Below are 24,032 nucleotides of genomic sequence, written 5' to 3' on the forward strand. Positions count from 1 at the left end.
TTGCCGTGCTACAAACCGTATTTTACCTGAACCGGAATTACTCGACCTCAAAATTATATTATAACGCAAGAAATATTTGAATAGCATCCATTCTCGGAAAATAACCAAGAGGAGCTTAATTTTGCACGAGTCTTAGACAGAGAGGAATATGCCCCGGGACATTGTCAGGGAATCTGTGGGGGGAAAGAAAATTCGCGTACGAAAGAAGGGCAATGAAAATTCGCACGGTGTTTCTTTTTTGCGCGATGCGATTGCAACGTTGTCCGAGCATCGGTGAATTTTTGTCACAATTGTCCGTATGCAACGGCGGTGATTGCAACGTCGGCGACGTCGACGGTGTTCATTAATTCGCTGAATTAAAAGTAGCAGGGTGTACACATCGAACCCCTAATTCCTACGCTCGTGATTGGCCGTTGCGACGTACGTACAGCGGGGAGTGCATCGTGGCCACCAGAGTTTGATGCGTTTGGCGAAGACCATCCCTCTCTGCACGTATCTCTCTGTGTATATATACGACGGTTCGCTACGTGCGCGCCTTTAAACGTTATTCAGTTGGAACGGCCAGCGATGCGAAAGAATAATGGACAATGACCAATGAAATATTAATAAAAACTAAAAGGAGGGCGAAAGCTTTTGCTGACAGCGAGGAATAACCGTAACGACTTCTCGTTATAGTCTCCGAGCGTATTTTTCGAGAGACAGACAGAGAGAAAGAGAGAGAGAGAAAGAAAGATATAATTTCCTCGCTCTGCGTCTACGCGTCTACTGCGCCAGCAATTTCACGTGCATTTTTCGTAGCTTTCAGCAATCGAACATCCGTTCGGCAATTAACGCGATTTATCGTCGCGCGTCTCAATGAAAATAGGATCACGCGATAACGCGATATATTTATTCGTTCGACGACGACGCGACGGGTGGTGTGGCACGAGATCGAATATATCGAGCGATCGCTGCTGACTCGCCCGCCGGAAAGAACTATCGCCGCAGACAAGTTCGACAATGTGTCATTGAATTATTTGTCCGTCACGCTGGAAAATGGAAAGCCCACTTTACATGCCAGGCCGAAGGAGCTTTCATCCTTGCCGATTCTTACTTAAAAGCCCGTGCGCTGTGCGCAGTCACGATCAAAGGCAATGGAAGGGAGTAGACGTTATTCCCAAAGAGGTACGAAAGGGTGCGTGTAAGGAGAAAGAATCGAAGGGAGCGCGGGAGACACTCGCAAAATCATCCCTCGGGACCGACTTTGTCCAAACGCGACTATCTCCTGCTTAACGTTACACAGTTCGCGTTTTCTCTAGGTGGAAAAACGTCGGTCGCAATGCACGTCCCTCGGAGAGACGTAGAAAGACAAGAGAGAAAGAGAGGAGAGAGGGGGGGGGGAGGATCGATATTCGACCGACTGGAGATGAAATCTCTGTAGGACAAGGATAGCGGAAGATGGTAGAGACTAGTTAAAAATACAGACAGTGTGTCATTTAATCTTTAGAGAATCATCGCGAATACGCAAGCTTTTTGACAACAATTCGCAAAATATTATCCGTGTGCACAGGGTATTGAGACTGTACGCGAACGTGCGCTAGAACTCCGTTAACTTTCGATTACGACGGCCGGCTACCGGAGATGAGAGATACCGGAGCGCTCGAACCGATTTTCACGCGAAATAAGTTCTTTCGTCGCGCGCATTTCCATTTACCGTCGGACAAGCAGAGAGAGGTTAAGTGTGTTTCACCGGCGGCATAGGGAATGTAGGTTAAAAAAATAAAACCCCATAAAACTGTCCGGTGGGAGTGCTTGCCAGCGATTCGATTTTTGGCGGGGCGACGAGGCAGCAACGCGGGGAGGAAAGGGGGCGGAGGAAAAGAGTAGCGGCAGGCTGTCCGTGTTCCCAGAAAAAGAAAGGCTGCCGGAGAGGAGAAGAGGACGAAAAGGGATCGATAGCCGAACAACGGGCAAAAACTCCCGATGGAAAACGCGTGGAAAACGTGGATACGTTGCTCTGGCACTCGTCACGAAGGGTGAGAGAGGAAACCAGAGAGAAAGAGGGAGAGAGAACGAGAGAGGGCAGAAGTCGCGGCAGCAGCCAGCCGAGCGATCGAAGGGCGTGGAACAAAACCCAATTAAGTCCGTCCAAGTCCAACTTCCGTCGGGCCGTTACATGGAAAACATTTTTCTGGGTGAAACTGGTTAGGCCATTTAAGCTGAGTTCGCGTATAGCGAACGGACCTATCGTCTCTGAATGTCGGCTTAAAAAAAAAAGAAAAAAAGAATAGAATGAACAAAAAAAAAAAAAAAGAAAAATTGGTACTGGTTGGTTAGGCTCGTTCGAATTTAGTCCCTATACGCGAGTTCACCGCAGAGAGGATGCCGAGAAGACAAAAAATTTATTGTTTCGATCGAAACCGCGTGAAATATTTTAATCGGTATTAAAATAGGGGTGTGTTCGTTTCTTCTGTACCGAATATCGGAGTTCGATGACGTTTCATTTGCCTCCATGGAAAGATATTCGAGGTAAAGAAACTCTCACGCAGAATTCGCGCCTTTCTCAACGAATTATATTATATTCGTTGAATTTACCGAGACATATTTAAAATGTATTGAGAATATAAAAATTTCGCGATATCGTTGGTCAATAGTGACGAAAATTGCACGTTTGACCGAAATCCTTTGAGCTAAGAAGGATGGATGACCTGGAAGAGAGACATCCTCAGCAATGCCGATGTACGCTCGTTGCAAAGAGCTCTGCACAAACGGAACTCGCCGCTCCTCGGCAAAATACTTGATGAATCTCCGCGGAAGCGTTTTTATCGGCGTTACCGCCCCAGGGGGGAGATTCGAATTAGGTATTCCTCTCACGACTCTTTTTCAGGCCTGTCCCTCGTCACTCCTCGGCTTCAAGCATCCGACCTTCGATTAAAAGTGTTTCGATTCAAAGTGCTCGACACCGCGATGGTGGGATCGATACACACCCCGGTCGAGAGACAAGAAATCAAAAAGAGTGCAACGAACCGCGGAGGAAGATCCTCCGCCGAACAGCGAAAGTTAAGCCAACCGTCGCCAACTTCTGTAACACCACTGCTCGCAGTCGTCATTCCCGTTTATCCCCGACGATATTTTCGTTTGTGATTTTTAACCGAGACCCGTCTCGTGGTCTCTCTCCCCGAGACTTTCGAGAAGTGAAAACTGCCAGAGTCCGCGTGGACTCGGCGAAACTTCGATTTAAAAACTCAAACAACTTTGACCCAGAACGAGGGAGCCCACCTCGTTACCGGCCGATTAATTCGAAACGACTTAATTGGTGTATCTTCGCGTTGTCGAGCGCTCGCCCGACACATTCGTGCACGTTGAAGAAAGTTTTTTAATCTGTTACAGGCCGACACGGAATCTTTCCTTTAATCGTCGTCGTCGTCGTATTTTAATCCGGCGTATTTTATCGTGACTCGGAAGGCACGATCGCGATCGCGCGCGAGTATCAACTTTTCGGTCGCCACGGTTCGATAAATTTCCATTGCGATACTGCATCAGAAACTGAAATCACAAAGCGGTGAAAGCCTGCCGCGGATTGGAAACCACGCGTGTACTTGTACGCGTATAACGTCAGCTCTGTGAAACTTATGCGTCACGTGTATGTATAATGTATATACAGACGGTTGTAAAGATCACCCTCGGGATAATACGTCAGTCTGGTTGCTCTTCTGAGATTAGCGTGCTCGCTAATTAGCACGGGTATTACAGATCCCGGGAACTCGAATTGATCCGGTTCGTTTTATCGGAGTCGTCTCGTAAACATGTCAGCGGGGCTAGTTCCGCTAAATTGGATCCGTGTCCTGCTTAAATTCGCTCGATCCGCGCCACCTTCCTCGGATAAAGAAAAATAAACGAGGTAATAATCAAGCCTCGTGTTCTACCCGTATATTCTTGCTCCAGACTGCCTTTCAACCAGCCCGGACTGTTGTCCTTATTTTAACCGTCGAATAATTAATCCGCTTTCTTTTCTCCTTTTTTTTCTCTTTTCTTTTTCTTTTTGACCCCTTCTCATCCTCTTAATACCTGAATTCTTTATCAGCAGTGTAAAAGCCAAAAAAACGTAGATGGATCATGGCGGAGCGTAACATTTATTTTTCCTTTATTTTTCGAACAAACTCGCTGCGAGACTATAAACTATAAAGCTATCGTTGCATAAAATATAAACGACAAAATCGAGATTAAAAAAAACGGAAGATGGTTTCACAAAGGAAGGGGGTTAGGAGGCGAAATTCGAAAAACAAAGGTTCAAGAGATATTTATTACGATGCCCGCAGAGAGAGAGAGAAAATGAGTTCGCGTGGTTTGATTAGCAAGTTCAAACACAGCGGTGTAAGTTATCTCGCGCGAGCGTGCAATGAAACTCTACGAAAAGATCTGAAACACCGGTAATGAATCAGACCAACGCGCGAAATCCATAAAACGGTTCTGGCACGGACAGAGAAAGAAAAAAAGCTTTCTCAAGTGGTAAGCGCGTCTGAATGAATGACTCGTATTCGTGCGCGAGTTATGCCTTGTGCAAAGTTCACGCCAACTTTTGCGTTTGCTCGTATAACGTACAAGCACGTTATGTACAGTGGAGGAAAGAAAAGGAGAGAACAGTGGGAAGGGGGATGGAAAGGACGAGCATGATTTGCGAGACAGGACAATTTCCGCTCGCGGAAACGTGTAACGCACGGGGGAACTTCTCCAAGAGTTTCAAGAGAGATGGAGAGATAGACAGCCGAGAAAAGATCGACGAAAGACTAAAAGAGAGAAGTTGGAGAGATGCAATCGATGAGACGAAGGACGAGGACGAAGAAGAAGAGGACGCGGCTCACGGTATTCTCTCCTAGAGCGATGGAGGGCGGGGGGCGGAGGAAGCGCGCACCTTAAAATTCCGAGAAATGGGTTAAGGAAGCTCTTCGAATTCGCGGAATATAAATCATTTCCGATGGCAGTAATTCGATTCTCACGCGTCTTCGAATCCACCGCCGAGATGCTTCTCCTTTTTGTCCTATTGCTCCGGGAATCCGGTGAAATTACGAGCTGCCCTCCCCCTCCCCCATCCTCCTCCCGCCTCACCTCAGCTCCTGGTCGCTAAATCCCAGTGATTTATAAAAATTTCATGAAAATCGTCGCGACCTATTTTCCCCCGGGCACTTCAAATTTTCGCGATTGTCCGTGCTCGCCGTGCTCGCCGATCCGGCCAGGTAATTAACGCGCTGGGAGAGAGGTGGAAAAAAAAAAGATGTTCTCGCAAACCGCGACAAATAACGAGGCGCGAAATCGACCGAGGACAGTCGTTACCGCCGTAACTGAGAGCCAGCCCGGCGGATTTCGAACCCCGGGTCTCGATGAATTTTGAACTCTGAATATCGATTTGTCCCAGTGACTTTCAAATATCGTCTTCGAGTGACGACGCCAGAAGTGAAAGGAATCGGAAGAGAGAGCAAGAGAAGCGGAACGAGGTGATGGGGGGGAGGAGGGCAAACGAGAGAACAGAGGAGGCGAACTGAAGGATGGGAGTGGAGAGCTGTCGGAAATTTCAATTTGCCGAGGGTGACGAAATCGCTTGCAACGGCGTTGCGCGGCGGCGGGCGGCACGCGGAATTCGTAACCGCACTACTCTTCGCTCTATGTGTTCGAGGGAGCGAGGAGAAAGAAGAGAGAGAAAAAAATCGCGACACGGTGCACCGATACAGGAGGACGGGGATGTTCGATCCGCGCACACACGCATCTCCGCGTCGCGCAAGCATCGGTTGACTTCCGTTGCGCCGAGTCGAAACTTCGTTACGTCGTTTCCGAGTTCCAACGGCGCTCCTCGATTTCTACTTGATTTCTCCTCTGTCTTCCTCCTTCCTTCCGCGTTCAGACGACCCCCTGTCGCGCCACCCTCTTCGCATTCCCCTTTCGCGCGATCGACTTTCCATTCGCCGAGAGAAAGAATGTTTCTTCCGCGATGCCGATTCACCGCGTAGGAGGAGGCAGAGAGAGAGAGAGAGAGAGAGAGAGAGAGAGAGAGAGAGAAGAGGAATTGAATTTTCGCCCGATACGCCGGAACGATGATTCGCGCGTGCGAATCCGTTTTACGACGATTACAACCGTTGTAAGCGTGGAACAAAATGTAAGCCCCTCCGTCCCCGTGTAAAAGCGAGTAATTTAGGGTCTGAACGATGGTCGATCCAACGATTCAAGGCTCTATCTTTCTTTCTCTCCGGGGGAAAAGGGGATAAAGCTGTGCTCCAACGCGATCGCGGATATCATTAGCCCTTCGATTTCAAGCGATATAACGATTCTCCGTATCGTGTACTTCATAGTTTACCGGAATAACGGGGAGAGATCGTTTTCAAATGCGTGCATGCAGATGGACGTTATCGTACGAATCGTTAAAACGCACCTGGAAATCGGGGAAGTGGTTTTTTTACGACTAGTTACGTCTGTTAGAACGCTGTACTGTACGATGCAAAGTAAATTGAAGCAAGATAAATGTTGGAATGCGAGGGAAAGAATGAAAATCAACTCGCGTGTACCTTAGGTATACGCACAGACACCGAGATAAAGATGGAAGTTAGTAGGAATTGCGAGGTCCTTTCGGGTCTGCAAAATCGCACGTTTCTCGAAAAAAGTAAAGTCGGTCCCCGTGAACGAGAGTCTCCGCTCTCGATAACCTCGCGATAAAAATACGCCTTCCTGTCGACGATAAAACAAAGTGGTAGTTTGCACGACTGCAAATAAACAGAGAGCAGCTTGCACCAGTTGAAAGCTTCACGATTCTGCGAATTTTTCTAAAATTGCATACAATCTGCGACCAAGAAGTTTTTTTTTTTTTTTTTTACGAAGAAGCACGTTTTTATTGATGTTCTTTGGATTGATGTAATTTTAATATATTTCGTTATCGTACGGAACTTGCCGATCCTAAATACTTAAGCGAAAATTGATTTCCACTTAACTGTATTTGACGCGAAAAAAGAAATGGAAAAAAACCGTTGAAGGGATATCCGTGAAGTTATCTTTTATTTTTAAAGGGGATCGAAGCCTCTAATAAACGGCGAAGGTTCCTCCAGATCTCAGGCGCGATCTGAAACTTCCTGCCAAAGATTTTTCGTGTTCTCTATGTCGGTAGCAGCCGACACGAAAGAAAAAAAAGAAGAGAAAGAAAGAAAGAAAGAAAGTTTTCGTCTTGAACCAGTTCAAGGATAAAAATAGAGTCCCGAACGAGGGACGCCGTCGACCGGAAACTCGTAAGAGGGCCGTGTAAAGTATTACGCGTCAATCTCTTTTACGAAACTTGGCAAACAGACGAAAAATGAGAAAAATTTGTTTATTCGCGTTATCGGTAATTGATAGAGAAAATGGGGGGGAGAAAAATAGGAGGCAGCCTTTGTCCATCGTTGTTATTCCGAAACGCGAGTTCGATTCGACCTTTCAAAGGAAGATGAATTAGATAAAATCGAATAAGGGAGATAAACTCGCGCTTGGTTTTAATGGAGAAATCTGTCGTTAACAAGTTGGCCGTCCATCGCAACATCCATCGCGGGTCAACAACGTCAGCGACGAACGTCAAGTCTCGATATACGCGCGCGAACGAAATCGCCGTTTCCTCGTCGAATTACGCTTTATCGTTATCTATATATACATATATTATATATTGCAACGTGTATCGCGAATCCGCGGATGCATGAAGATTTATGCCGGTCTGTCTGCAGTAAATAAAAGCTCGGACAGGGTTTTAACCTCTTGCGCTGGAATGACGTGCTACGCACGTCGAGAACTTTTCGTTTCAAAATTGTAATATTTCCTCAGTTTTTAAGTATATTTAAGTGAAACAAAAAACAGGCAAAACAAATAATAAATTTATTACTTCTCAGTAATTTCTATCCAGTGATGTCATACCGACCAGTTCGAAACGAAAGCGACGAATTATTGTATACAGGTTTGGTCACTCGTTATGGTCCGCAATCAGTTGCCAGCGCAAGTGGTTAAACTTCGATTGGATCGATCAAGAACGGTGCAGGGGAACGAATGCAGACGCAGAGCTAAGGGAATGGTGGATAATCGTCAGTGACGAATCGGCGAGGTCGAAAATGGACGTTCGGTGCACGTTTGGATGCTTCGCATAGACGCGCTCGTTGATGTGTTTCGCTATGATCACGGATTTCGCGAAACGGGATCGGCGACTCGGAGAAAAAATATTTCTGCGCGCGCGATGCACACTATAAATGCGCGTTTCTCATCGACTTTCTTCTTCTGTCTCTCTTCCCGCGTGTATACAGCTATTCGTTGGCAAACAAAAATGGGGGAGACTGCAAACGTTTTTTAATATCACCACTCGGGATAGAGTCGACTACGAACGTGAACTGGGAACGTGTCTGGCAAACATTTGAAAAACGCAGACGTTACAGCGACGAGAAACGCGACGAACCATTACCAACAGCCATACTTCAAATTGGTAACGGGATGAAAAAAAAAGAAGATCTTGGCCGATTTTGCCGACTGCGTCCTGTGGCGCTTCTTCGCGAATCCTTTTATTTATGCTCCACGTGGAAAAAGAAGTAAAAGGGGAGAAAGAAGGGGAGAAAATTGGTCCGAAACTTTCTTAAACGTATGAGAAGTTAAACCGAGACACCGTCCTCGTTTACAACCCTCGTTCGCTCCCCTTTCCTTTTTCTTTTTCTCCCTTTCATCCTCCCTTCTCCCGCCCTCTGTTGCTCGTATTCGCTATGTTTCCGCAACTATTTACGAACCTTCGAAGCACTTCGCTCGAATTAACTGGAAACACGCCTCGAGTGCTGCGAGAAAAAGTTGCGAAGAAAATCCGCGATGCATCCGCAACACGTTAGACTGTAAAGTGGCATACTTTGCCAGGCATCGCGCAACGAAAGTAGCTCTTTCTTCTCGCGGCAAACGAATTTTTATGAAATTCACAGAGAGAGAGAGAGAGAGAGAGAAAGAGAGAGATTTTCCAGCTCGAAAACGCTTGAAAGGAACGGCGTTTTTCTTCCCCAAGCGTCGTTAATACGCCTACGACCGTGAGAACGAAATATGTATATACGAAAACGAAACCGCTCGCAGCCAAGATCGAACGAAAACAGAGTGCCGTTCGGCTGGAAATGCGCGGCGCAGCCTCTCCCACGAAAGAAACGACGAGTCACAGCATGGAGAAAGGGCGTTGGGAATATTAGCGGAGGGTAAGGAAAGTGCACGCGTCGCGCGTACGTACGGAACCGTGAGTCATCAGGGTATCACATGCGCGGTAGAGAGCAGCCACAGCTTACAGAGATGCGACAAGAAAGGACCAAGATATTTGTCTACGATATTGCCTATATACTCGAGCGTGTATCGTGCGTGTATCTCGCAGTCGAGCGGCGATCGAAAGTCTAATTGCGGGCATCGCACGACACGACACGTGCTCGCGTCGCCACGCTGTCCCAAGAATGCGACGACCACTCTATATTTATGCGACATAAAAAAAAAAAAAGAAAAAAGAAAAAAGGGAAAATGCCGACGTAAAAATAAGTCAGACACGGACGCTCGTAAACAAGATGTATATATATATATATATATATATACGTCGAGGTTACTACATCGAGCTACTGAAAGAACACGCGCGGGAAATTCCGTGGAAATTCGCGTGGTTCGCTTCGAGGCACAAAGTCTGACGTACATACGTGTACGCTGGTCGCGTCACACAACCGTGTTCAGACGCGATGGAGCATCTTCGAAATTTCTTAACGATGAATTATTCATTCGATCGGGAACGATTCGACGAGAGGAATAAAATCTCCCCCCAACCCTGATGCGGGAGGAGAGATATCGTCTCTCTCTCTCTCTCTCCCCTCCGCCCAACCACCCGACCGCGGAAAAATTGATTTCGCGGGCGGCAGCAACGCTCGCCCTGGCGCCGGGTCGTACACTCCGACGTCGTCTTCTTCGTGGTCGCTTTCGCGGAGTTTGACGTTCGCCAGTGAAGATGGAACGAGAACGACGTTACAAAGGGGCCCCGCGACAGACGGTAGGCGCGGCCCGTTGAAACCAAAAGAGAAAACCTGCAGCGCGGAAGGAGGACGGGCGAACAGAAGAGAAGAGAAGAGAAGAGAAGAGAAGAGAAGAGAAGAGAGGAGAGGCAAAGAGAGAAAGGGGCAAGAGGCTGCAAAGTCGTTGGTAAGCCGATATAAGCAGAGTCAATTTCCAGCGAGTGTTCGAGCGGGAGGAAAGGATTTTGCTTGCACGACGACAAAAAGGCAATATTCCGTTCAGGGCCGGGTGATCTAGAGGCACGAAGCCCGTAGCCAGAGAAGGAACAGAGACGGGAGCACGAATCAGGGAAGGAGGGACACCTCCTGCGCGAGAAGCACTACCTTTGTTCTTCGAGACTTACCTAGATACTTTTCAATAAAGTTACTTGGCACCCACCGCCGTACTGTCGTCAAAACTTCTCCCTCCGCGAGAGAGGGAGAGGCCGGAAGGGGGCGGAGGTGGACCGTCTCCAAGTATAACGACCGATCGGTTCTGCGATTCCAGCCGGAGCAGAAATATTTTCGAAAACGCCGGTGTGTTGGAAGAATACGACGGAACGTAGCACAGCGCGTTATAGTTGCATACACTCGATTTCGTATTCCACGGATATCCGTGCCAAGTATCGCGCGCGCGTGACTATCGAAAATCATGGTAAGTCCGTTGTATCGTCTCGGCGCGGCAACGCACTCCTCGAAATATTTAAAATTTTCATTCGTTCGGGAGCTAGTAAACTTGGATGCAACGAACGCACCGAACTCGAGAAGCAGAGTGTTGCAGTTGCACGGTGAAAAATCGGTCAATTCGGAAATTCGCGAATCTCGACGTCGCCGCCGTTTTCATAAAACAGTACGTCGTACTTGCAACTTGTCTCGGCTGTGGAGCGAAACACGCCTCGATCCGAGATCGTGGCGATATGTAAGAGGATCGAGGATGTGGATGACATCGACCGTCCTCGTATTTCCTCGCGAGGGAACGTTGAATATTTAAAAATTGTAATCCACGCCGGCTGGAGAGACGCTGGCACGATGCCGACCGCTCTCGGCGTGTTCCAGCTCGAAAATCGAATGCTCGCTCGAGTGAAATACCGTGAAGCGGTCGCTAACGAGGAACACCGGAAACATCGAGCCGCGACTCGAGGCGAAATTGTCGTCGTCAAAGATTATCTCGACGTTTTGGAACGGCCACGATACCGTCCGGAGCCGCGACTCCATTATGGTCGCGACGCTTGAACACCCAACTCGGTCGATCGTTCGAAATTCGACGCGCGATAATTCACTGAAGCTGACCTTGAATGAACTTTTGCTTGCGTAACGAACAATGGTTTCAAAACGATTTTTCCAACGAGGAGATGGTCGAGGCGATCGTCTCTTCAAACTCCGTGGAGTTTGCAGCGCAGCTTTCACATTGTTTTTTTCAATTTCGACGCTCGCTCGTAAAACCCGGGACGCGCTTTGAAAAATTCATCGGCGAGGAATACCATTGGTGCCATTGTTGCGCGAACGCCCGCGAAAAACCTAATTTATCACCGAGCGTCGTATAAAATGTAATTTACCTGGGGAAGATCATTCCGACATTAGAATATCGAGGAAACGCAGCTGGTAAGCGGTGAAGGACCGAGAAGCGAAACAGGCAGAAAGAGAGAGAGAGAAAGCGAAAGGGAAGAAGGCTGGCGCACAGGCGCCTTGTATCTTCGGGCAAAAACGATGCATTGTTGAATATTTAAAAATTCTAATATGAAAAGCCTTGGCGTATCGACGATGTTTTCAGCGTCGTTCGACGAGCCTCGATCTCTCGCCAGTAACGGACGGGTGAAAGAGGAAGGAAGCATAGGCGTTTCGGTTTTCAGCAGACATCGAGGATGGAAATACGAGCGGCTCTCTTGTAAATGTAACCTCGCGGAGGGTGGAGAGGGAGGGAAAATAGAGAGAGAAAGAGAGAAACGAAGGAGGGAAGGAGGTTACCTTGTTGCAGCACGATGTGCAGATGCACTCGGCTAACGGACCCGTGGCACCGTGCACCGTGCACCGCGCTCTCATTCAATGCATGGCGTACCGGTTGCCATCGACTTTTCTGTCTGATTTTTGCCCGCTGCTTAACTCTTTCGAGCCTTTTCAATATCTTTTGCCAGCGCCGCGCCTTGTATTTGCCAAGCTTAATATCTATCTTTTTCTTTTTTTCTCTTTTTTTCCTCTGTTGCCCGATTTTAATCCTTTTAGTTCCGAACGATATCGCATAATGACGTGACTGTTGGCTCTGACAGGGAGCTAATCCCTGCTGGTCACGTATAATTAGTGAAATTAAACGTGGCCGGCATATCGGCTCGACAGGGCGGAAGGGTTAATTACACGGCGTTAATTTTTCGTTCGATATCCGAACGAGATGAATGATACGCGTTGTGCCTCCGATACAGCAGTGTTGTATGTACACGCCGCGTCGGTGTCGGCGGGACGCCGGGAAATTCGACTAATTTTTACTTTTAATCGTCTGCATCGAACGCGACGCGCGTCCAGCGAGAATTACCAATCGATCCATGCCGTTATTTATATCGCGAGTTTTACGCGCGTCGCTCGCAACACTGCCCAAATAAAATGGCCTCCCGTTTTACCGTTTCATATACGAGGGAACACGGCGCGTCTCGCAGCCGGCGTCCCATATATCACGAAAGTGTGTTCCGATGTTTCTTCTTCCGATAGGAATTTCTCGCGCGATACGTTCCATGCTGGCTAAAGTGACCCTCGAAGATGCATCGCGACGCATCGTTACGGCGATAAATCAATCTCTCTCTCTCTCTCTCTCTCTCTCTCTCTCTCTCTCTCGTCTCGTTTGCATCCAAGCTGTTTCTAACGAGCGAGAACACGTCGCCGAAATCGCGAAATAAAAAGAAACTAACGGGAGCCGCGCTTTCTGTTCGTTCGGCTGTATATATATTCTCCCGTGACCCAGTATGGAGAATAAAACTCGATCGAGTACGATAGCTCGTGCCACGCTTTCGATGTTCTGGAAAAGGAGGATTTCTCGAGGTGAAACGCAAGACACATCGCGAGGCAGAAGCGAGGTTCGAAGGTCGAAGATGACGCGAAACTCCTCCTCTCTCCGCTAGTCGCGAGAAAGAAAGAAAGAAAAATGGAAACAGAGGTTTTCACGGGAATCTCTCCTCTTCACGTTCAAACAGAAGCCTGCCAACTGGGCAAAGTAGTTTGTCGTCCCGTCGATGCAAAGCACGAGACATCTCGACAACGAAGCTCACACAACGGAGGCAACAAACATACAAATCTATTAACCTCCTGCCCTGGAATGACGTGCCACGCACGTCGAGAATTTTTTTCTCCCAAATTGCAACAATTTCTCACTTTTAAGTATATTTATGTAACCCGGGCAAAACAAGTGACAAGTTTATTACTTCGTAATAATTTCTGTCCAGTGATATCACGCCGACGAGTTTAAAAGAAAAAGGAAACGACAAATTATCGTATATACGATACGGTCACTCGTTATGGTCCGCGAACCAGTTGCCGTGCAAGAGGTTAACCGAAGAATACTCCGGCCAAAAGTTCGCGGCGTGAATCTATGCGAATACACTATTAACGGGAACGCATCGAAAACGCGTAAAGCGAATCACGTTGTCGAGATCAAATGCACACCCAACGTGTTCGATTGCGGAATGTATTCCCCAATGCAGGCTGCGACGTTCGAAATGATAAAGACAGTCCGTAATAACTAATCGTCTGATAACTAAAGCAGTTAGACGATTCCCGATGGCGCACGGCCAACTTTTGCCGTGCGGCGAGAGAGCGAATTAGTTTTTGCAAGCGTGTGCACGGGGCACCGAAGACGAAGAACGGAGAAAGGGACCGCGATGTACGACTACACGCAATTTCTTTCGCGTGAGTGCGCCTCGTTCGTTACCGCATGCATCCGCCGAGCGAAAGCTGACAGTCACCGAGCAAAAAGACCGCGAGGGAAACCGATCGTGCAACGAACCCAGGCCGATGGAACCTTTCCGGCGACGAGGCAGGTCGGTTCTGGCATTCGGTGGTACGAAACACGAACAGGATGATCCGTCCACGTGTACAGGAAGGATCACGGGCGTCGTCCGTGCCCCTTTCGAACTTCGAACCCCCGTCGTCCTTCCAGTCGTTGACCTGGTATTTAACCTAAATTGCCCGAACGTGAAATATATCGCAGGGAGAGTTACGCGTAGGTAGAACGTGAAATACACGCGTGTTACGATTTGCACGGGTCACGAGCCAGAAGAGGGGTGGGGTTTAAGGCCACGCGGCGGATACAAAAGTGTACACGCGTACCGTATCAAACTCGAGCATCGTATTTCCCACCCTTACGAAGAAACTTATTCGTACAAATCTTCTTACTCTGGATTTCGGAGTTTCTCCCCATCGAGGGGTAAGTTCTCTTTTTCTTCACTTTCTCGCAGCCGTGAAAGCTGCGTCCGTTTCCCAAATAAACTGGCCCGCTCGTTTCGATGGCGCGACAATCTTTTTTTTTTTTTCTTCTTTTTCATGCTTCGCGCGCGCGTGTCATCGAGAGAGCACACAACGGAAAGTGCACGCTGCAACTGTGGCCTCGCCCGATCCGTAGAATGCTTACGCGCGTGGAGAGACGAGAGATCCAAGCTAGCATCCGCGTCGAGTCTAAGTGCCAGCTAAGCGTTTCTCTCCGCGTTTCTAGCGAACGCGTCGCACGGTGCCGACTCGCGAGGGCAAAGGGAGAGAAGGGAGGGAGAGGGTCGAAGCCGAGAGAGCTTCGTCCGCGTCACCGAGAGATAGAACTCGGGTGGAAAATAGAAGTCGACGGGACGCCAACGATAGAACGATTTCTTTTTTTCATAAAAACTTCACACCGCTCGACGGGATAAGACTCCCCAGCTTTGGTGCTAACGCGAAATGAATGACGGGACGGATAACGGAGGGGGGGGGGGGAGGCGGAGATTATATTGTGCGTCGTTAAGTACGAAGATAACAAAAATAGCGGCGGAGAAACGAGCTCCGTCGAGGCGGGTTTAATTTGATCGTTTCTTAAGCGTTCGCGCAAATTTCATGCGAGGGAACGCGGGAAGCTTGGCATGAAATCGCGCGCGATGTTTCACCTATGTGTTTCTCCTAGCGCCCCGGTCGTGGAAAAGTATCGCGAGGACAAACCGCGTTCTCGGGAAAGGCACGCAAAAGACAACGTCGCAAAATTTCTCGTTGGGACGCACTAAATGGTGAAACGAATTTTCGGCGAAAGTACCACCGCGCCGCGGTGGTGCAGGTTGCGTTTCGCGATGAAATTATTCCAGAGGAGGCCGACAAACTGGAAGGAAGGAAGATACGAGGTGAAGAGAAACGGCGCAAAGAAGGAGGAGGCTCTGCGAGCGGCGTCTGCGAGCGTAGCTGTATCTGGAAACGATAAATATAACCGCCTAGTGTCGCTAGCGTACACGTAATTCGTTGCGTCTCGTTCACGGTAACGCACCTCTCGCGCAAAAGGCAAGGGATAATTACTGAGGATGTTCGCGCAAAAGAGTAGCGCAGACGGAAGAACGGAATATATTACACGTGCGCGCACACAAAGAGGGAAAATACGTCAAAAGCTGAATAGGCCTTGTCGGTCGCGAATCTCTCGCGCGAGAATGTACAAGCACGGATTCGTCGCGCGTATCTTTTTCGACAATTTCTCTGACGATAAGTGTAATTAGTTCCTGCAACACGTTGAACCTTCGAGTTTCGAACGAACGCTCAAGAGTTGTCAAGGTGTGAAATCGAAAGAACCATTCTTGGATGATATTCTCATCCTTTTTATTTTGCGCGTGTGACGCGAGTTTGTTGCTATTAGGACGAAGAGAGTGCGGCGGTGCAATATTCACGCGCAACCTCGGTACGCTTGAGGAATCATGAAAAATCGAAAGCTGCGTAAATACACGCTTCAACAGACTTTATTGGTGAGCTCGTGTACGCGCGCGGCTGTCGTTACACAGGACGGAGAATAAAGCCATAACCGTAATCGCCTGGTTAGAATTTGATGGTTATAGGTAGCATATTTATGAAGTACCGAGCCAGGACTAAAGTTCCGACTACCACGCGTGCATGTGGGTCAACTGTACGTAATCCCCGGTACAGAAATTCATCGTACACAATGTGCATAGATAGGCGGCGTATATATATAGATACTGCACGTGAATTTCAATAACATATACGCGCAAGGTTTTGTGTAGGAGAAACGAGGTCGTAGAGAACGCGAGAACTCTCTCTCTCTCTCTCTCTCTCTCTCTCTTTTTCTCTCTCTCTCGATCGATCGAATTATCGCCACAAGAAATCTCCTCTCGTTAATTGCGTAAAGAAACAAGCAACGAATTGCGAGCCGAAATTTCGAATAGCACGCCCAGGTATGTTGAACAACGACCGGCGTAATAAGTTCGGCACACCCACGTCGTATCGCGTTTTAGAAACTTTGCAGGCTGGTTGTACAGGACCTGGAACTAAAGCCAGATTTCCAGCGCGTGACCCCTTGGAACCCTAGGAATTTCAAGGTTATTTTCATTCAAGGACATTCTCAAACGACGTCCATCGTATTTTCATTCGCGGAAGCGTCACTTTTCCGCGCGACCTGCGGTCATTCTCCTCCTCTTGTCACACTTGTTTTTTCAGCCTTTTCACTCTTTTCAGTCGCCTTGCACGGCTGTTTTTATCCCTGGAATTTCTTTTTTTTTTATTCTTTCTTTCTTTTTTTTAATCTCTCCTCTTACTTTTCATCGCCCGACATCCACGTCCTTTGCAATGTCCCGTGATGCTGAAATTTCCTTCCGGGGTCACGGGTCAATCTGTGTTAATCATTCCACGCTATCGTGAAACACACAAACACTCGTAGCAATAAAATTCCCGTTTTCGGCGATTTTCGGCGCCGATCCGTGTATCCTCTGTGCCATTGTACGACTTAATCCTTCTAACATCACCGTATCGGTGGTAAAAATTCTGTACGCGGTATTAAACAAACAGAGAAAACTGTGTACGGGGTGGTTTTGGTTAGATATCGATCGCGTCCGGTTACCGTTCCATCTCGTAATTCTATGAACGAAGTTAACGAAGCGATTGAACGGATACGGAATAATCCTAACGGCAACGCAACGTGTGCCATCGAGATAAAGAGCGGATCCTTTCTCGTCGACTGGCGAGAGGGTGGCCTTCATGGTGATTAAGTCGCGTCCGAAAGTACAGCAACGCGGCGGTTGAGCTATCCGAAGGGGCCAAGGGGAAAGCCCGGAATGGAGAAGACCGAAAGTATCGACGAAAATCGGTGCTCCCCCGGTCGTCTGCATGAATGCTAACGCATTCGATCCTCTGGCTTTCCTTCTCCTCTTTTCTCCCAATTCTGCAGTCTATTCACCATTTCTATCCACCCCTGTTTCTTTCCCTTTAGTATCTCAAAATACCTCGTCATCCTTTTTCCCAATTTTGCACCTCAGACAAGCTAAAATCCTCAGTTCTGTTTCGTCGCGGCACGTATTTTTCGAAAGTTGCAATATTTTGTAAATCGAACGCCGGCGAAAAACACGTTGTACCGGTTTGCCCCGGGAAAATATCTCGGAAAGCCGAGGATCCGGTCTAGCCTCGGCGAAAATCGCTTCGTATTCTCGGCCCGAAAGTCTCTTCCAATATTCTCTTCATCGATTTTTCCCTAGTGTGTGCACGGGAACCAGCTGTAAATTCACCGGGTATCATGATGCACGATCTAAGAACGCGATAAATCCTGTTACCAGCACCGTGACTTTTCGTTTCTGCCCGTGTCGCGTCCTCGGTAGCATGCATTTTCGGTCCTGCCGGATTCTTTAAAGCGGCTCCGCCGAGTCTTTCCTCGTTTCGCCGTTTATCGAATACCTCTCACCAAAAACAACTCGCGAATCGAAAGGCTCGCTGTCGTCCCTCGTTAACAACATTAACGCTCGCTCTCCAACTACGATCGTTACAAATTTCCACGGTTTCCCTTTTTGTTGCTCCGAGAGGAAAACTGCAATTCCACGAGAGAGCCAGAATTCCCAACTTACGCGCCGCTCGCGAATAAGTTAAACCGCGGTGGCAGCAGAGTTCTCGCGAGCGGAGGCTTGCTTCTCGGCTATGCATATTCCTCCTCGATTTTCCCCGAGATCCACTTCGACCGAGTCTTCGACGCTGTGTAAATCGCCGTTTGTTTGCACGCAACAACCAAAGCGCCCTTTCGCTACGCGCCGTTATCTTTCTTTCGTTCTGCGTTTCTTTCTTTCCGTTCTACGTTCCCCGCCAGACGGTGTGTCTTTCGTTTCATGCAAAGTTCCACGGTCGTAACTTCGTTTGTACGCGGGGGAGGCAAATGTTATTTACGAGAAAAGCCGTCGTTGGCAGCGGTATCAGCGTTCCTCCTCGTCCTCGCAGCGACAGCGGCGAAGTCGTAGTCGACAACACACAGCCGATCCCGATTGGAATTTCTTCTGTCCCAATCAAACTCCTATTTTCCACGGGGCTTTATATCGTCGTGCGACGATAATAGAAGCCAACAGCGAACGAAGGAGGAGGAGGAGGAGGAGGAGGAGAGGTAGGAACGAGTGAAACACGCGGCCGCGGAAAATCAAAGAACAAACGAGAGAGAGAGAGAGAGAGAGAGAGAGAGAGAGAGAGAGAGAGAAGTCGGCTAGCTTGTAATACCCGGTGGAAAACTATGCGCATTATCGGCGTGACAGCTCGATTTTCCAACGGATCCCGTTGTGCCCGCGATCGGCGGCTAACGCGTTTCACGAGGCCGGACGAAGGAAAAAGGCCGGATCGTTTGTTAAAAAGGATCCGATTTGCCGGGAGGAATTGCCGGTGAACGATTGGAAAGAGCGTCGACGCCTTAACGATACGATATGACGTATACCGCGCGTACGTACGTACATACATACATACAAAGGGATAGCAGGCGGTAGAAGTGATACAGCCGGCGCGCAAACGGACGGATCGAAAATCTGGCACAGGGTTCACCGAGAGTTCGATCGTCGTTTGCGGCGACCGATCGGAAGAAAACAACGAGCGAGTCGAATCAGAGGTGAACCCATCACGATCTACATATGCGCGACGGCAGTGCACACGAGATATCCGCATTGCGGTTACACGAGCTTTTTAACACTTTGTGCCTGTGCACACGCGAGTGTGTACGATACGCACCACCGCAGCCAGTAAACATCAAACTTGTGTGCCGGTGACTGCCTGTGGGTGTCGTCCTATGCAAGCACAAAAGCGAGACAGGGACGGGGGGAGGAGGCGAGCGGATGAGGACGACGATTACGCCCGGAGAGAGAAGCGGGAGAATGAGGGAGGAGGAGGAGGAGCTTGGGGGTTGGGAGTGAGCAGAGGGGTTGACTGAGAGAGTAAGTGAGAGTGTATGTATCTGTGAGAGAAGGTGAGAGAGAGAGAGAGAGAGAGAGAGAGAGAGAGAGAGAGAGAGAGGTCAAAACACGATATTAGGTTTGGACCTGGGCTATGTATGTATACACATATGTACCTACGGTGGAAGATCGCGGTACTAAACGCGAGCGGAACGCTCGGTACGCCCCTGGAATTGCATCCATTTTCGAGAGAGACCTCAGTCTCCTCTGATAAGCTATACACACGCGTCTACATTGCCACGGAGTAATATATCGCGAGGTGAGATGTCGGGATGCATGCACGATCTCGTGAAAGTCGCAGTCGAGCCGATCCACGAGCTTCGGCTTTGAACCTACCCGTAACGCAACATCGCGACGTGGAAAATTTGCTTATACGATAACCACCTATCGACGGGCCGACCTATCGGCGGAAAACAACGACCGGAGTTTATTCGCGCGACTGTTTCTCGCTCGGATCATCTTTCACACTCGGCAGAATTTATCGCATGCCCGAAGAAATTTTATTCACTCTCCCCGTCTCGCGGTTCCCAACGAGCGCTGCTTCCGGCTTGCTTATTGTACGAAACACGATCGAAAATTGGTAACTAACTGTGCGATACATATATTTCTTTCTCTTTTTTTTTTTTTTTCTATTGAAAGTCTAGTACGCGAAACACGTTCGACGTAAAAAAAGAACCGCAATTTCAAGAATTTTATTTGATCGTTCGTCGACGTTCGACAACCCATGACTATCGATCTTTTCATTTAAAAGAGAGAGAGAGAGAAAGAGAGGGAGAGAGAGAGACGAAACTGAAAAACTATTAAAAAAAAAAAAGCAGACGAGAGGAAAAAGAGGAAAAAAGAAAGCCAAATACGATGCAAATTCGGCTCTCTATATACTGCGAGGTTAATTTCGAACGGGCAGGGTGTCAGAATCCTGTCACAGCGAGGTCTATGGCCGCAAGATTGGCAAAAGGACGAGGGGAAAGGGGAAGGGGGGGGGGGGGCAGAAGGCTTCGATTGATCGCGCAACCAAGAACGATCAGCGACGAAAACGACGTATCCCTGACCGGCCTTGAACGGGGCGACTTTGATGGAACGACCAACACACTGGAGGCGCGTCTCTCGCGATACGCTTTCGTTTCTTTTCGCCTCTCTCTTTCGTCGTTCGCCCTCCAGCGAACAAAGTTTTTCCCTTGGCAAAAAGAATTTTATCCGACAGCCGTTAACGGCAGTTTTACGAATCGGCTTGCCCCAACCGATTCAACCCCGGCCGCCTGTCCCCGAATAGAACCCGCTTTTTTACGAAACCAACAAAATGGCTGTACGTCGAAACCCTTCCATCCCCGGACTGTGGAAAAACTGTTATTGTCGCGATAAGTTTAGTTTTTTTAATACGCCGCTTGTCCACCTGCGACGATATATATTGGCCAGCCTTTACCACTTCCCGCTACCGTGTTTGTTTTCTTTCGAAAGCGATTTTCTCCATTTTTATTTATCGAGTTTCGGATCTAAAGCGCGAACGACCGTACCGAATCGAAGGTATTTGATCGCGAGCCGTCGGGCACACACGGCAGACACGTTTAAAACAGAAGGGAGACGACAGAACGAAGACGATAATCTGATGATCGGTGGGAGAGAGGGAGAGAGGGAAGCAGAGGTGGACGGGATGTGGTAGGGGAAGGAAAAATAAAACGACCGGTATTTCATCCCTTTAAACTCGACGGAACGTCGAAGAAACAGGGAACAATCCTGCGAGGAAGAGATCGAGAACAAACGGCTTAAGGTGGCCCCCCTCCCCCCCCCCCCCCACCCTCCCCCCTGACTCTCTGTTCCTCTTTGTCCGGGAAGATCGCGTTATCGGTCGACAAAATATTGTTATCGTGCCGTAGCGATGGTGAATCACTGATGCGAGAACCCGGCGCACAAAGGGTGCCGTGCAAAAGGAAAGTCGATAACGATTGACCGGTAAACGTATTGACGAGGAGCATCGACGCGAGGGCCAAAGCGAAACGGAACGAGAAATCGTGGCGAACATGAGATCTCCGCCATTTCGATACGCTACGAAATTGCCACGCGAATCACCATTCCAAACTTTCCACGCAATCCAAGTTAAGAGCACGATCCACGAGTACCTATGGACTTTGACGCCTAACCGGAAAATCTGCGTGCGTCAAAACATGCAAGTACACGATTCTCTCCACTCCTTTCCAACGACTTCGCCTTCTGAAGTACGACCAGCTCCACGCGGTTGGTTCACGGTTCTTCCAAGGAATAAGCCACCGAGTGACCTCATTTTCACTCAACATTGCGATAATTTAACGCGGTTGAAGAGACACCGCAATTACATGCGCGATTTATCGTAGAGGATATATACGCGCATAATTGCCGAGGGAATCAGATGACGCGTGTTTCCTTCGGTTAAATGGCGCAATCTCAAAACTAGATAACTCCGTGTCAATTTAACGAGCGTACCTTGAAGGGATTCGTTCGCAACTCCAACTTGTGTTTCCGGCACGCGTAAGGAACGTACGTAAAGAAACTTACGAAGCAACGACGGTAATCGCATTAACGTCGCCGAGGACTGCTCGTGCCTTAAAAACCGACGAAACGAAAACTACCCTGAATTCAACATCAAAGGGGGAGGCGATATGAGTAAACGCGGGCGAAATGCCGGTACACATCGAGCCGTTTTTCAAACCGGCGAGCCACGTTCTCGTATCGTCGGCGGTGCTCGATCTTTAAGGGTCCATATCGATAACAAATACCGGGTAAAGCCTTTTATCGAAAGCACGTTTATAGGTTTCAGATAAGGAGGAGACTTTCGAGAGAATGGTTCTCGTGCCGACACTCGAATTCGATGAAAACCCCGTGTGGTCGAGAAGGTAGCGAACGAGAAGAGCATAAGGCGGTATAAGACTGGATTACACGCGTTAGCAAGGAAAGGAAAGCTCGCGCGTCTTTCCATTAATCTTCATTGGTACCGGTTGCAAACCGGGGCCGCATCGCGGCTTGCGCCCAAAATCAATACGGCCCTGCGTGTAATCGCGTTTCCTATTATTAAAGATGCTCGGCTGGTGTGTACGGATGCGATTGTTCCTGTAGCGTGCCGCGTTGATAAATATTCCGGGGACGAGAGGAGAACAATCGCCGTGTAACGACGTCGCTTGTGTCAGCTTGTACCGATCAACAACGGAGGAGACGATGCTTTTGTTACGGCCAAGCACGTAGCCTGCATTAGCGTTACACGACGACAACGATTATAATAGCTGTGACAGAATTCCAAGGAGTCGGGGATCGACGTTTCGTCGTTTCGTTTTTCCGGTGAAAAAGAAAACTTTTCTTCTTTTTTCACCCGCGTATATATCGGAGCCACGACAATGGCTGGAATTTACCTTTGGATCCTACGAATCGATTACAAATACACCTCGGCACACGAACCGCGATACGAGAGACCAACCTGTGCTACGAGTTCAACGCACTTTCCGCAATTTACTCATGCGTGCAGCGGCTCTATTTTCCCTTGTCTACGTTTATTGTTTACCAACTACGTTGCATAAAACACTTTGGTAATATCGCGAGATAAAGCAGATTTCACGGCTGGTAATTGTCCCTTTGATGCTCGACCTTTTTTTCCTGCCGCGCGTACATCGACGCGTTCTCTTATATATATGTATATGTGTATATTAATCGGGAACGCTTTTATCTCGTGGCTATTGAGGATAAAACGTCACGAGGAAAGTTCGTATCACGATCGTGGAAAGGAGTCGCAGCGCGGTGTCGTCGACACTCTTCGAGGTTGTGCTTCTGCGTGCGCATACAAATATTTGATGCACACGTACGTGGACTTCGGATCGTCCGAAAATTCGACGCCACCATACCGATACAGAAGGGGAGAGATTTTAATCGGAGCGTCGCAATGAGCGTAAAGCATCATTCCGATATACCGTGTTGTTACGATACATCGTTTTTCCCGACGAGATTTTTTTCCCTAGCTTGGGCTACGTTGTCGCGTCACGCGTCGCATGAATGAAAACTCGCACTGGCACGCTTCATTCCTTATGTCCTCCTCGTGTCGTTCGGATATTATCCAGTTAACATGAAATGAACGTTTTGGAAATGGACGTGATGCTTTCTATCGAAATTTTCGTAATTCGGTGTATACGCGTGTCTCGTTTGAAAAGAAAAGACACGAAGAGACAGAAATAATGGATAAAACGCGCTCCGACTGTTTGAAAATCGCAGACGTACACCATGCTTGTTACAGAGAGAGTAATGAACCTTGTCGATTTGTGTCGGTTTACAGAAAAAGAATCGAACTACTGAAATATATATCGGTGAAAGCAAGCAGCGGCGTTCATTGTACTCACCGCAATGCAGTGACCTCCACGCTTGTATCATGCAGAGCTTCCCTCCTTCGTCGCTGCGAGACTCGTGAAACGGGGGTTGAACAAGGGCTGCTGTTCGTGACAGGAACCACCGCATAACCAACAGTCACGTTTCTATTAGCACATCGGTTCATAGAACGGTCACTTTCTACACCGCACCACACGCGCTCCTATCAGGCCAACGTGACGAACTACCGTTTACTTTCAAAAGAAACATCAGCAGCCGCAAGAAACGCGGAAACGGAAAGTTTTTC

General features: G+C 48.4%; 1 protein-coding gene across 1 annotated transcript in view; it reads right to left on the bottom strand.

Moving 5' to 3' along the window:
- LOC122535215 (semaphorin-1A) overlaps positions 1-23,884 on the bottom strand; it is a 213,924-nt gene extending 190,040 nt beyond the window's left edge. Inside the window, exon 1 of the mRNA XM_043666562.1 lies at positions 23,761-23,884. The gene's annotated coding sequence lies outside the window, so the exon portion shown is untranslated. The remainder of the gene's footprint in view (positions 1-23,760) is intronic.
- Positions 23,885-24,032: the final 148 nt, after the last annotated feature.

Source organism: Frieseomelitta varia, unplaced genomic scaffold, assembly GCF_011392965.1.
Source record: "Frieseomelitta varia isolate USP_RPSP 00005682 unplaced genomic scaffold, Fvar_1.2 scaffold_682, whole genome shotgun sequence".
Classification (NCBI taxonomy): Eukaryota; Metazoa; Arthropoda; class Insecta; order Hymenoptera; family Apidae; genus Frieseomelitta; species Frieseomelitta varia.